The sequence below is a fragment of the Vulpes vulpes genome, chromosome X, assembly GCF_048418805.1.
Source record: "Vulpes vulpes isolate BD-2025 chromosome X, VulVul3, whole genome shotgun sequence".
NCBI lineage: Eukaryota > Metazoa > Chordata > Mammalia > Carnivora > Canidae > Vulpes > Vulpes vulpes.
The window spans coordinates 57,752,734-57,767,042 of NC_132796.1; the positions used below are offsets into that span (position 1 = coordinate 57,752,734).

The 14,309-nt window shown below is 37.3% G+C and overlaps 1 pseudogene; it reads right to left on the bottom strand.

Annotated features, from left to right (window-relative positions):
• Positions 1-2,302: 2,302 nt before the first annotated feature.
• Positions 2,303-2,824, bottom strand: LOC112909182 (gametocyte-specific factor 1 pseudogene; annotated as a pseudogene).
• Positions 2,825-14,309: the final 11,485 nt, after the last annotated feature.

Below are 14,309 nucleotides of genomic sequence, written 5' to 3' on the forward strand. Positions count from 1 at the left end.
ACCATTTATTGAACAGACTGTTTTCTTCTCCATTATATGTTCTTGGTCCCTTCATCATAAATTAAGTGTTCATATATATAAATGGGTTTATATCTAGGCTTTTAATTTTATTCTATTGATCTGTGTATCTTCTTTTATGCCAGTACTATACTGCTTCAATTACCATAGCTTTGTAATAGAGTTTGAAGTCAGAGAAAATGATACCTTCGGCTTTACTTTTTTCTTAGGACCTACTTTTTGGCTATTCAGAATTTTTTGTGATTCTACACAAATTTTAAAATAATTGTTCTATTTCTTAGACAAATGTCATTGACATTTTAATTGGGATTATATTGAATTTGTAATTGCTTTGGGTATCATGGATATTTTAGCAATATTGATTTTTTTAAATCTGCAGGCATGAAATATATTTTCATATATTTGTGTCTTCAATTTCCTTCAGCAGTGTCTTATAATTTTCAGTGCATAGATATTTCCTTTCATTAATTAAATTTATTCCTAGTATTTTATTCTTTCTGATGCAGTTGCAAATAGGATTGTTTTCTTAATTTCTCTTTCTGATAGTTTGTTACTAATGTATAGAAATGCCACTCATTTCTTTAGATCAATTGTATATACTGCAACTTTACTGAATTCATTTATTCTAACTGCCCTAACAGGCTTTAGTTTTTTTTTTTTTTTTTGTAGATAATTTAAGGTATTCTATATAAAGTTTTATTTCATCCTCAAATAGTGAAAGCTTTTTTTTCTAAATTAGATGCTTTTATTTTCTTCTTTTTTATGTAATTTCTGTGGTCAGGACTTCCAATATTGTGTTAAATAAAAAAATGTTAAGAGTGTACAACCTTGTTTTCTCCCTGATCCTAGTGGAAAAGCTTTTAACTTTTTACCACTGAGCATGATGTAATCTGTACATTTGTCGTATATTGACTTTATTATGTTGAAGTATATCCACTCTATAACACTTTGGTGAGTTTTTATCATAAAAGGATATTGAATTTTGTCAGATGCCTTTTCTGCATCTTTGATGCAAGAAAATATATGATTTTCATGTTGTTAATGTGCAGTATCATGTTGATTGATTTGCAGATGTTGAACCATTCTTGCATCCTTTGAATAAATCTCACTTAATTGTGGTATATGATTAAGGTATTGTTAAATTCATTTGACCAATTTTTTGTTGAGTATTTTTGCATCTATATTCTTTAAGAATTTTGGCCAGTAATTTTCTTTTTTGGTATGTGTGTAGTCCTTATCTGCCTTTGGGATCAAGAAAATGCTGGCCTTAGAAAATGAGTTTGAGGCAATCCTTCCTCTTCAAATTTTGGGAAGAGTTTGAGAAAGATAGCTATTAAATCATCTTTGAGTATTTGCTAGAATTCACAAGTAAAGTTGTTTCTGCACTTCTTTTTGTTGGAAGGTTTAGATTCAATCTTCTTTTTTTTTTTAAATAATAAATTTATTTTTTATTGGTGTTCAATTTGCCAACATACAGAATAACACCCAGTGCTCATCCTGTCAAGTGCCCCCCTCAGTGCCCACCACCCAGTCACCCTCACCCTCCGCCTTCCTCCCCTTCCACCACCCCTAGTTCATTTCCCAGAGTTAGGAGTCTTCCATGTTCTGTCTCCCTTTCTGCTATTTCCTACCCATTTCTTCTCCCTTCCCCTCTATTCCCTTTCACTATTATCTATATTCCCCAAATGAATGAGACAATATAATGTTTGTCCTTCTCTGATCGACTTATTTCACTCAGCATAATACCCTCCAGTTTTATCCACGTTGAAGCAAATGGTGGGTATTTGTCATTTCTAATGGCTGAGTAATATTCCATTGTATACATAGATTAAATCTTCTTATTCGTAGTTGGTTTATTCAGATTTTCTATTTTCTCATGATTCAGTCTTATGTTTCTCAGAATTTGTCCATTTATTCTAGGTTTTCCAATTTGTTGTATTTGGTCATGGTGGTTTATTCTAGGTTTTCCAATTTGTATGTATTTGGTCATGGTGGTCTCTTATAATTCTTTGCATTTATGTGGTATTAGTTTTAACTCCTCTTTCATTTTTTTATACATTGATTCTTTATTTGAAACAATTCTGAGTTTGAGGGTCCTTTCTTGCATCAAATGAGTGAAAACTCAAAGCAGTGAGGGGAAAAAAGATACTTGTCAGTTGGAAAGTCACAGACCGTTTATCTTTCTATAATTATATTAGGAGAAAAAAAAAAAAAAAGAACCCACCGGTAGCAGAAAGAATCAAGAATCTTCTAGGGTCTGGCATTTGATGAGATGGATATTCAGTTACTGTGCCTTTCCATTGTTTCTTCATGGCAGAACATATGGCAGAGACATAGAAACACGCATGCCTGAAGCCAGGTTACTCTCATGTTCCACAGCTATGTTGCTTGCAGGGGTGTTGTTGCCACCATCGTTGGCTGTGTCCCAGATATATGGGTTGCTGGTCTGTTCCCACAGATCCTTATCCCAGTCTTTATCACAAGGAGGGCACTGCCATGTGTACTCAGCCAGAGTCTCTTGTCCAAGGTTCCTGGTTTGGTTGACAACATCTTGCTCAATACAATGTTTATAAAAAAAATACAATGTTTATCATCACAACTTGAGATATGATGACTGATTTCAGCCCAAGGAACTTGGTGGTGAGCATTGAAGGAATAAGTAGCCAATTTATTTGCAACATCAAGATGATTCTTTCTGCACTTGAGATGATAAGGAAACCTGCAGTCCCTGATCTGGTGTTTTTTTATCATAAGGGCATAGTAATAGTTTTTCAGAGTCTGCAGAATCAATGTGAGTTTCTTCCATGTTGGAAATGAAGGAGCTGAATCCAAGTGCTAGCTCGAGACATGTTCTCCTCACAGTTGCTTTCTCCCTTGTCTGTCATTTGATTTTATCTGAACCCTCACTCTTATTTTCATGACTATTCTACTTAAAGTTTTGTAAATTTAGTTTATCTTTCCAAAGAACAAGTTATTTATCTCTATAATCATTTCTATTATTTTTTTGGTTCTATTTCATTTATTTATACTCATATTATTTCCTTCTTTAGTTAATTTGTTCTTTTTTATTTTATTTTTATTTTTTTAATTTGTTCTTTTTGTATTTCCTTGAAGTGTAAAGTTAGATTACTATTTGAATTTTTTTATTTGTTTCTTGAAGCAAGGCTGTATTGCTATAAACTTACCAATTCATACCAATTTTGCTGTGTTCTGTATATTTGGGTATGTTGTATTTCTGTTTTCATTAATCTTAATGTACTTTTCAATTTCTCCTTTCCTTTCTTCAGTGACTATTTGATTGTTCAGTTGCATGTTGGTTAATCTCTACATTTTTGTGTGTTTTTTTCCCGTTTATTTGTAATTGATTTTAGTCATACCATGTGATCAAAGAATGTGCTTGATATGATTTAAGTCTCAAATTTGTCAAGAATTTTTAGAGGCCTAATGTGTGGTCTGCCCTGAAGAATATCCCATGTGCACTTGAGAAAAATATATATTCTGACGATTTGGGATAGTTGTTCTGATACATCCTTTAAGTTTATCTGGACTGTGTCATTTAAGTTTGATGTTTTCTTTTTTATAAATTTATTTTTTATTGGTGTTCAATTTGCCAACATATAGAATAACAATCAGTGCTCATCCCATCAAGTACCCCCCTCAGTGCCCATCACCCAGTAATGGCCACCCCTGGCCCACCTTCCTTTCTACCACCCCTAGTTCGTTTCCCAGAGTAAGGAGTTTCTCATGTTCTGTCTCCCTTTCTGATATTTCCCACTACTTTTTCTCCTTTCCCCTTCATTCCCTTTCACTATGTTTTATATTCCCCAAATGAATGAGACCATATAATGTTTGTCCTTCTCTGATTGACTTACTTCACTCAGCATAATACCCTCCAGTTCCATCCACATCGAAGCAAATGGTGGGTATTTGTCATTTCTAATGGCTGAGTAATATTCCATTGTATACATAAACCACATCTTCTTTATCCATTCATTTTTCGATGGTCACTGAGGCTCCTTGCACAGTTTGGCTATTGTGGACATTGCTGCTAGAAACATTGGGGTGCAGGTGTCCCAGCATTTCATTGCATATGAATCTTTGGGGTAAATCCCCAACAGTGAAAATGCTGGGTCTTAGAGCAGATCCATTTTTAACTCTTTGAGGAACCTCCACACAGTTTTCCAGAGTGGCTGCACCAGTTCACATTCCCACCAACAGTGTAAGAGGGTTCCCTTTTCTCCACATCCTCTCCAAAATTTGTGGTTTTCTGCCTTGTTAATGTTCCCCATTCTCACTGGTGAGAGATAGTATCTCATTGTGGTTTTGATTTGTATTTCCCTGATGGCCAGTGATGCAGAGCATTTTCTCATGTGTATGTTGACCATGTCTATGTCTTCCTCTGTGAGATTTCTCTTCATGTCTTTTGTCGATTTCATGATTGGATTGTTTGTTTCTTTGGTGTTGAGTTTAATAAGATCTTTATAGATCTTGTAAACTAGCCCTTTATCTGATAGGTCATTTGCAAATATCTTCTCCCATTCTGTAGGTTGTCTTTTAGTTTTGTTGACTGTATCCTTTGCTGTGCAAAAGCTTCTTTTCTTGATGAAGTCCCAATAGTTCATTTTGCTTTGTTTCTTTTGCCTTTGTGGATGTATCTTGCAAGAAGTTACTGTGGCTGAGTTCAAAAAGGGTGTCTCCTGTGTTCTCCTCTAGGATTTTGATGGAATCTTGTCTCACATTTAGATCTTTCATCCATTTTGAGTTTATCTTTGTGTATGGTGAAAGAGAGTGGTCTAGTTTCATTCTTCTGCATGTGCATGTCCAATTGTCCCAGCACCACTTATTGAAGAGACTGTCTTTCTTCCAATGGATAGTCTTTCCCCCTTTATCGAAAATTAGTTGACCAGAAAGTTCAGGGTCCACTTCTGGATTCTCTATTCTGTTCCATTGACCTATGTGTCTGCTTTTGTGCCAGTACCACACTGTCTTGATGACCACAGCTTTGTAGTACAACTTGAAATCTGGCATTGTGGTGCCCTCAGATATGGTTTTCTTTTTTAATATTCCCCTGGCTATTCGGGGTGTTTTCTGATTCCACACAAATCTTAAAATAATTTGTTCTCACTCTTTGAAGAAAGTCTATGGTATTTTGATAGGGATTGCATTAAACGTGTCAATTGCCCTGGGTAACATTGACATTTTCACAGTATTAATTTTGCCAATCCATGAGCATGGAATATTTTTCCATCTCTTTGGATCTTCCTCAATCTCTTTCAGAAGTGTTCTATAGTTTTTAGGGTATAGATCCTTTACCTCTTTGGTTAGGTATATTCCTAGGTATCATATGCTTTTGGAAGCAATTGTAAATGAGATTGACTCCTTAATTTCTCTTTCTTCAGTCTCATTGTTAGTGTATAGAAATGCCATTGATTTCTGGGCATTGATTTTGTATCCTGCCCCGCTACCAAATTGCTGTATGAGTTCTAGCAATCTTCGGGTGGAGGCTTTTGAGTTTCATGTCCTCGGCGAAGAGGGAGAGTTTGACTTCTTCTTTGCCAATTTGAATGCGTTTAATGTCTTTTTGTTGTGTGATTGCTGAGGCTAGGAGTTCTAGTTCTATGTTGAATAGCAGTGGTGAGAGTGGACATCCCTGTCTTGTTCCTGATCTTAGGGGAAAGGCTTCAGTGCTTCCCCATTGAGAATGATATTTGCTGTGGGCTTTTCGTAGATGGCTTTTAAGATGTTCAGGAATGTTCCCTCTATCCATACACTCTGAAGAGTTTTGATCAGGAATGGATGCTGTATTTTGTCAAATGCTTTCTCTGCATCTAATGAGAGGATCCTATGGTTCTTGGTTTTTCTCTTGCTGATATGATGAATCACATTGATTGTTTTAGGAGTGTTGAACCAGCCTTCTGTCCCGGGGATACATCCTACTTGGTCATGGTGAATAATTTTCTTAATGTATTGTTGGATCTGATTGGCTAGTATCGTGTTGAGAATTTTTGCCTCCATGTGCATCAGGGATATTGGTCTGTAATTCTCCTTTTTGGTGGCTTCTTTGTCTGTTTTTGGAATTAAGGTAATGCTGGCCTCATAGAACGAATTTGGAAGTACTCCATCTCTTTCTATCTTTCCAAACAGCTTTAGTAGAATAGGTATGGTTTCTTCTTGAAACGTTTGATAGAATTCCCCTGGGTAGCCATCTGGCCCTGTACTTTTGTGTCTTGGGAGGTTTTTGATGACTGCTTCAATTTCCTCCCTGGTTATTGGCCTCTTCAGGTTTTTTCTTTCATCCTGTTCCAGTTTTGGTAGTTTGTGACTTTCCCGGAATGCATCCATTTCTTCTAGATTGCCTAATTTATTGGCATATAGTTGTTCGTAATATGTTTTTAAAATCGTTTGTATACCTTTCGTGTTGACAGTGATCTCTCCTTTCTCATTCTTGATTTTATTTGAGTCTTCTCTCTCTTCTTTTTAATAAGGCTGGCTAATGGTTTATCTATCTTATTAATTCTTTCAAAGAACCAACTCCTGGTTCTGTTGATCTGTTCCACAGTTCTTCTGGTCTTGAATTCGTTGAGTTCTGCTCGAATCTTAATGAACTCTCTTCTTCTGCTGGGTGTGGGATCTACTTGCTGCTTTTTCTCTATCTCCTTTATGTGTGAGGTTAGTTTTTTTATTTGAGTTCTTTCCAGTTTTTGAATGGATGCCTGTATTGCGATGTATTTCCCCTCAGGACTGCTTTTGCTGTGTCCCAAAGATTTTGAATGGTTGTATCTTCATTCTCATTAGTTTCCATGAATCTTTTTAATTCTTCCTTAATTTCCTGGTTGACCCTTTCATGTTTTAGCCAGATGGTCCTTAACCTCCACGTGTTTGAGTTCCTTCCAAACTTCTTGTTGTGATTTCTAATTTCAAGGCATTATGGTCTGAGAATATGCAGGGGACGATCCCAATCTTTTGGTATCATTTCAGGCCCGAGTTGTGACCCAGTATGTGGCCTATTCTGGAGAAAGTTCCATGTGCACTTGAGAAGAATGTGTATTCAGTTGACTTTGGATGTAAAGTTCTGTAGATATCTGTGAAATCCATCTGGTCAGTGTACCATTTAAAGCTCTGGGTGGCACAGCGGTTTGGCGCCTGCCTTTGGCCCAGGGCGCGATCCTGGAGACCCGGGATGGAATCCCATGTCGGGCTCCCAGTGCATGGAGCCTGCTTCTCTCTCTGCCTGTGTCTCTGCCTCTCTCTCTCTCTCTGTGTGACTATCATAAATAAATAAAAAAATTAAAAAAATAAAGCTCTCCTTTCTTTGGAGATGTTGTGCTTTGAATACCTATCGAGGGTCGAAGGAGCGAGATTGAAGTCACCAAGTATAAGTGTATCATTATCTAAGAATTTCTTCACTTAGGTTATTAATTGATTTAAATATTTGCCAGCTCCCACATTTGGGGCATATATATTGAGGATTGTTAAGTCCCCTTGTTGGATAGATCCTTTAAGTATGATATAGTGACCCTCTTCATATCTCACTACAGTCTTTGGGGTAAATTTTAGTTTATCTGATATAAGCATGGCTACCCCTGCTTTCTTTTGAGTACCATTCGAATGGTAAATTGTTCTCCAACCTTCTATTTTCAGTCTGTAGGTGTCCTTCTGTCTAAAATGAGTCTCTTGTAGACAGCAAATAGATGGGTCCTGCTTTTTTATCCAGTCTGAAACCCTGTGTCTTTTGATGGGGTCATTAAGCCCGTTCAGGTTCAGTTACTATTGAAAGATATGAGTTTAGTGTCATCATGATATCTATTCAGTCCTTGTTTTTGTGGATTGTTCCACTGAACTTCTTCTTAAAGGGCAATTTGAAGAGTCCCCCTTAAAATTTTTTGCAGAGCTGGTTTGGAGGTCACATATTTTTTCAGTTCCTGCCTGTCTTGGAAGCTCTTTATCTCTCCTTCCTGGATAAAGTATTCTTGGTTGCATGTTCTTCTCATTTAGGACCCTGAATATATCCTGCCAGCCCTTTCTGGCCTGCCAGGTCTCTGTGGAGAGGTCTGCTGTTTCCCTAATACTCCTTCCCATAAAAGTCAGGGATTTCTTGTCTCTTGCTGCTTTAAGGATCTTCTCTTTATCTTTGGAATTTGCAAGCTTCACTATTAAATGTCGAGGTGTTGAAGTTTTTTATTGATTTTAGGGAGGGATCTATTTCCTGGATCTGAATGCCTGTTTCCCTTCCCTGATTAGGAAAGTTTTCAGCTATGATTTGTTCAAATACATATTCTGGCCCTCTGTCCCTTTCGGCGCCCTTGGAAACCCCAATTAAACATATGTTTTTCTTCCTCAGTCTGTCGTTTATTTTCCTTAATCTGTTTTCATGGTCTTTTAATTGTCTGTCTCCTTTTTCCTCAGTTTCCCTCTTTGCCATCAACTTGTCTTCTATGTCACTCACTCGTTCTTCCTCCTCGTTAACCCTCATTGTTAGGACTTCTAGTTTGGATTGCATCCCATTCCACTGATTTTTAATTTCTGCCTGATTGGATCTAAATTCTGCAGTCATGAAGTCTCTTGAGTCCTTTATGCTTTTTTCTAGACCCACCAGTAGCTGTATAATAGTGCTTCTGAATTGGCTTTCTGACATTGAATTGTAATCCAAATTTTGTAACTCTTTGGGAGAGAGGACTCTTTCTGATTCTTTCTTTTGAGGTGAGGTTTTCCTTCTAGTCATTTTCCTCAGTGCAGAATGGCCAAAAACAAGTTGTATTGGGAAAAGGGAGAGAGGATAGAAAGAAGGAAAGAAAGGAGAAAAAGAAAAAAGGAAGAAAAAAGGAAAAAGGAGAAGAAAAAGAGAAAGAAAAAGAAAAAAAAGGGTGGGGGAAGCAAACGGAAATCAAAAACCAAACAAAAACAAACAAAACAAAACAAAAAAAAAAACACGGAGGAGTATCTTTTGTTTCTGTATACTTTAAGTCCCTTGACTTATCCTGGAATTTTCCTTCTAGCTGGTCTTCTGGGGGAGGGGCCTGTTGTGCTGATTTTCAGGTGTTAGCACTTGGGGGAGCTTCTCTGCCCCCTGCCTGGTGCAGGGCTCAGTAGGGGTTGTTTAACCCGTGAGGCCCCAGGAGGAACAATCACAGTGGCTGGGGTCAGCTCTGGAGCCCTGGATTCAGCCCCCGCAGTAACTATGGAGCTCTCTGTCTGCAGGGCCTGGAGGCTCCGGGGCGGGGCAGGAGCGTCGTTGTGGTCCTGTGCCCTCCCGGCCTCTGCCTGTCTCGGGGGGAGGTCGGATCCTGGGCTGTGTCTCGAGCTCCCTGTGCTCCCGGTCATGTGCTGTTGGATTCGGGCTCCCGGCTGCACACCCTTCTCCGGGGAGCCGCTGCCCTAGCCCCTCCGAGCTGCTCCCAGAGCCGCGCTTCCCCCCTCTGCACAGAGCCTGTTCTTCTGCCATAGCCGCCTCTGAGCTGCTCCGCCGTGCATCCTCCTCCGCAGGCAGCCTCTTCCTCTGCGGGAACTGCCTCTGAGCTGCTCCCAGAGCCGCGCAGCCCCCTCCCCACGGAGCCTCTTCCTCTGCCAGAGCCGCCTCCCAGCTGCTCCCAGGGCCGCGCAGCCCCCTCCGTGCAGAGCAGCCGCCCGAGCCCCTCCGAGCTGCTCCCGGGTCCAGTCGTACACACGCTGTAGCCCTTTAGGGAGCTTGGCGCCCTCTCCCCGGGGCGCAGGTGTCTGTTAGTGTCCCAGGGAGCCTGAGGGCATCCCCGCCCTCCTGGGGTCTTGTTCTAACTCCCTATGTGCCCCTTTCAGCCCGGGAAGATTGGTGAAGCTCCTGCTTCTCTGGGACGGAGCTTTCCTGTCCTGGGGACACTCGCCCCGGCCTCAGCCCGGCTCCTCGCGGGGCCCCTCCCCCTTGGAGGCCTTTTGTTTCTTTATTTCTTTTTTCCCCGTCTTCCTACCTTGATAGAAGCGAACTCTTCTCACTGTAGCATTCCAGCTGTTCTCTCTTTAATATTTAAATCTCAGGCCGAATTCATAGATTTTCAGGATGATTTGAAGGTTATCTAGGTAATTTGTTGGGGACAGGTGATTTGCGGGCCCTACTCCTCCGCCATCTTGCCCTTCCTCTAATATGTACAATTCAAAATATATTCAAATTGTTGTGAAACAAGTACCTTTATCTATTTTCAAAATATTTTTATAACCCAAAAGGAAAATTCATAACCATTAAGTAATCACTCTCCGTTCTTCCCATTACCCAGCTCTGACAATCTCTTAACCTACTTTCTGTACTTTCTGTCTGTATGGATTTACTTATTCTGGATATGTCATATCAATGGAATTATAAAATATGTGACTTTTATGTTGGCTGCATTCATTTGCCATAATATTTTCAAAATTCATCTATGTTGTAGCACTTCACTCATTGTTATGGCCAAATAGTATTCCATTGTAATGGTATGCCACTTGTTTATCCATTCATCAGTCTATGGAATTCAGGTTGTTTTTATCTTTTCGATAATATAAATGTGATGCTATGGACACTCATAGAGTGTTTTTGATTGAACACTTATTTTCCATTGTTTTTGGTATATAATATAATTAGAATATCTGGGTTATGTAAAATTCTTTGTAAAACTTTTAGAGGAATAAACTATTTTTCATGGTAGCTATATCATTTTACATCCCCACCAGCAATATATGAAGGTTTAATTTATTCTACATTTTCCTATATTTAAATATAACCATCTAACAAGTATACAGTAACTTCTTATTATGGTTCTGATTTGCATTTCCCTGATGGCTAATGATATTGTGCATTATTTCATGTTTATTGACCATTTAACTCTTAAATTTAGGAATTTGATTAATTTTGAATTAGATTTTATATATGGTAGAAATTTAACTTCATTCTTTTTTATTTGGATAGTACATTTCCCAGTACTATTTTTTAAACTGACTGGTTTTTTTCCCCTTTCTGAATGGTCTTGGCATTGTAAATATAAATTGATGACAGGCAAAGAGTTTTATCACTGAACTCTCAATTCCATGCCCCTGACATGTGTGTATATCCATATGTCAATACCACACTTGTTTTAATGACTATAGTTTTGAATTAAGTTTGCAAATTGGTTAAGTATGAGTCCTCAAAATTTGTTATCTTTCAAGACCATTTTTACTATTCACAGTGTCTTTTGCAATTCCATATGAATTTAGGATCAGATTTTCCATTTCTGTAAAAAAGGGAATTGAGATTTTGATAAAGATTACATTTACTATGTAGATGATTTAGGGCATCTTAAAAAAATTAAGTCTCCCAATTCATGAATATGGTATACCTTTCCATTTGTTGGTATTTTAGTATTTTTTATTTCTTTATTGTTATTTTTTTTAGATTTTATTTATTCATGAGAGACACAGAGAGAAAGAGAGGCAGAGACACAGGCAGAGGGAGAATAAGGCTCCATGCAGGGAGCCTGATGTGGGACTTGATCCCGGGTCTCCAGGATCATGCCCTAGCCTGAAGGTGGTGCTAAACTGTTGAGCCACCTGGGCTGCCCATTTTAGTATTTTTTTTAAAAAGATTTTACTTATTTATAAAAGACACAGCGAGAGAAGGAGAGACACATGCAGAAGGAGAAGCAGGCTTCCCACAGGAAGCTTGATGCTGGACTCAATCCCAGGATCCCAGGATCATGACCTGAGCCAAAGGAAGATGCTCAACCACTGAGCCACCAGGTGCTCTGGTATTTTAGTATTTTTAATGCTCTTGTAAATACAGTTATTTTCTTAATTTAATTCTTTTTGGTTCATTGCTATTATATAGAAATGCAAGTGATTTTTGCATGCTGATTTTGTATTCTATATCTTTGGTCAATTTCTTTATTAGATCTAATAGTTTTCTGATGATCCTTTAAGATTTTATAGTATAAGGTTATGTCATGTGAGAATGGAGGTAATTTTACTTCATTTCCAATTTGGATTTTTTACATACACAATTTGTATGACTAGAACTTCAAGTGCAATGTTGAGTAGAAGTGGTAAAAACAAGTATCCTTGTCCTTGTTTCTGATCTTTAAGGGAAAGATTTCAGTCTTTTACAACTAAATTATGTTATGTGTGAGTTTTTCATAAAGACTGTTTTACAAATTTAGGTTATTCCCACCTAGTCCTAATTGGTTGAGTGTTTTTGTCATAAAACTATGCTGAATTTTGTCAATTTTTCTCTATATTGATTGTGGTCATTATTGTTTTAATTTTGTTTAATTCTATTACTGTGGTTTATTACATTAACTGATTTTCTTATGCTGAACAGACCATATATTCTTGGGGTAAATCCCACTAGTCATGGTCTATAATGCTTGCTATATGCTGATAAATTTGGTTAGAATTTTGGTGAAGATTTTTGCATATATATTAACAAAGGGTATTTGTCTGTATTCTATTTTATGTTTTCTTTATCTGTTTTTTGTATCAGCATAATGATGGCCTCAGACTATAAGTTAAGAAGTGTTCTTTCCACTTCTATGTTATGAAATAGGTTTAATGTGATTAGTATTCTTTTTCAAATGTTTGGTAGAATTCACTAGTGAAGCCATCTTTTCTTCTTGTGTTTCATTCTTCCTTTATTGTATTGAAAAGTTTTGATTTCTGATTCTCTTTATTTCCTTTAAAGTCTGTTCATATTTTCTTTCTTATTGAGTCATTTTTGATAGTTTGTTACTGAGAATTTGTCGGTTTTATTTGCATTATCTAATTAGTGTGGAATTGTTCATAGTATTATCTTATAATCCTTTTTATTTATGTAATGACCCCATGTTTATTTCTGACTAAAGTGATTAGAGTCTTCTTTTGCCTTTCCTTGGTCAATCTAACAAAGGTCTAAATTTATATTTAAAATAATTTCTTTTTATGTTTTATTCAATTAATAAATTGACACTTATATTTAAAATAATTGTTGATGAGGAAGATCTTAGTACTGCTATTTTTTTTGTTTTCAGTATGTCTTACCCTTTTTGTTGTTGCTCAACAATTTCTTCATTATTGCCTTCAATGTGACTTTTTTTGTAGTCTACGATTTTGATTGCCATTTCCTTCTTTTTAAAATATTTTTTCTTAGTACTTACCCTGGAGATTACAATTCACATCTAAACTTTATTCATTGAAATTAAAATATCAACTTTGGTTTAATAGTATAAAAACAAGGGATGCCTGGGTGGCTCAGCAGTTAAGCATCTGCCTTCAGCCCAGGGAGGGATCCTAGTGTCCTGGGATGGAATTCCACATAGCGTTCCCTGAATGGAGCCTGCTTCTCCCTCTGCCAGTGTCTCTGCCTCTATCTCTATGTTTCTCAAGAATAAATAAATAAAATCTTTTAAAAAAAGTATACCAATAAATATATAAATATAAACTGCTAGTTTATATCTCCATCTGTTCATTTTCTATGTTGTTTTTTTTAAAGATTAAATCTTTATATATTGTGGGTCAATTAGCATAGATTTATAATTCTTGAATTCATTTGTGTATTAAAATATATATAGAAAAAATACAGATTTAAACCAATAATGCAGTAATACAGGCTCTAATCTGCATTTACGTATGTAGATATATTTAAAATTGTTCTTTATTTCTTGGTATATCTTTTTTTTTTATTGGAGTTCAATTTGCCAACATATAGCATAAACCCAGTGCTCATCCCGACAAGTGCCCCTTCAGTGTCCATCACCCAGTCACCCCAACATCCCGCCCATTTCCCCTTCCACTACCCCTTATTCATTTCTCAGAGTTAGGTGTCTCTCATGTTTTGTCACCCTCACTGATATTTTCATTCATTTTCTCTCCTTTCATGTTATTACTTTTTACTAATATTTATATTCCCCAAAAGAATGAGACCATATAATGTTTGTCCTTTTCCGATTGACTTACTACAATACCCTCCAGGTCCCTCCATGTCGAAGCAAAGAGTGGGTATTTGTTGTTTCTAATGGCTGAGTAATATTCCATTGTATAAATAGAACACATCGTCTTTATCCATTCATCTTTCGATTGACACCGAGGCTCCTTCCACAGTTTGGCTACTGTGGACATTGCTGCTATAAACATTAGGGGGTAGGTGTCCTGGCATTTCACTGCCTCTGAATCTTTGGGGTAAATCCCCAGCAGTGCAATTGCTGGGTCAAAGGGCAGATCTATTTTTAACTCTTTGAGGAACCTCCACACAGTTTTCAAGAGTGGCTGTAACAGTTCATATTTCCACCAACAGTGAAAGAAGGTTCCCCTTTCTCCACATCCTCTCCAACATTTTTTGT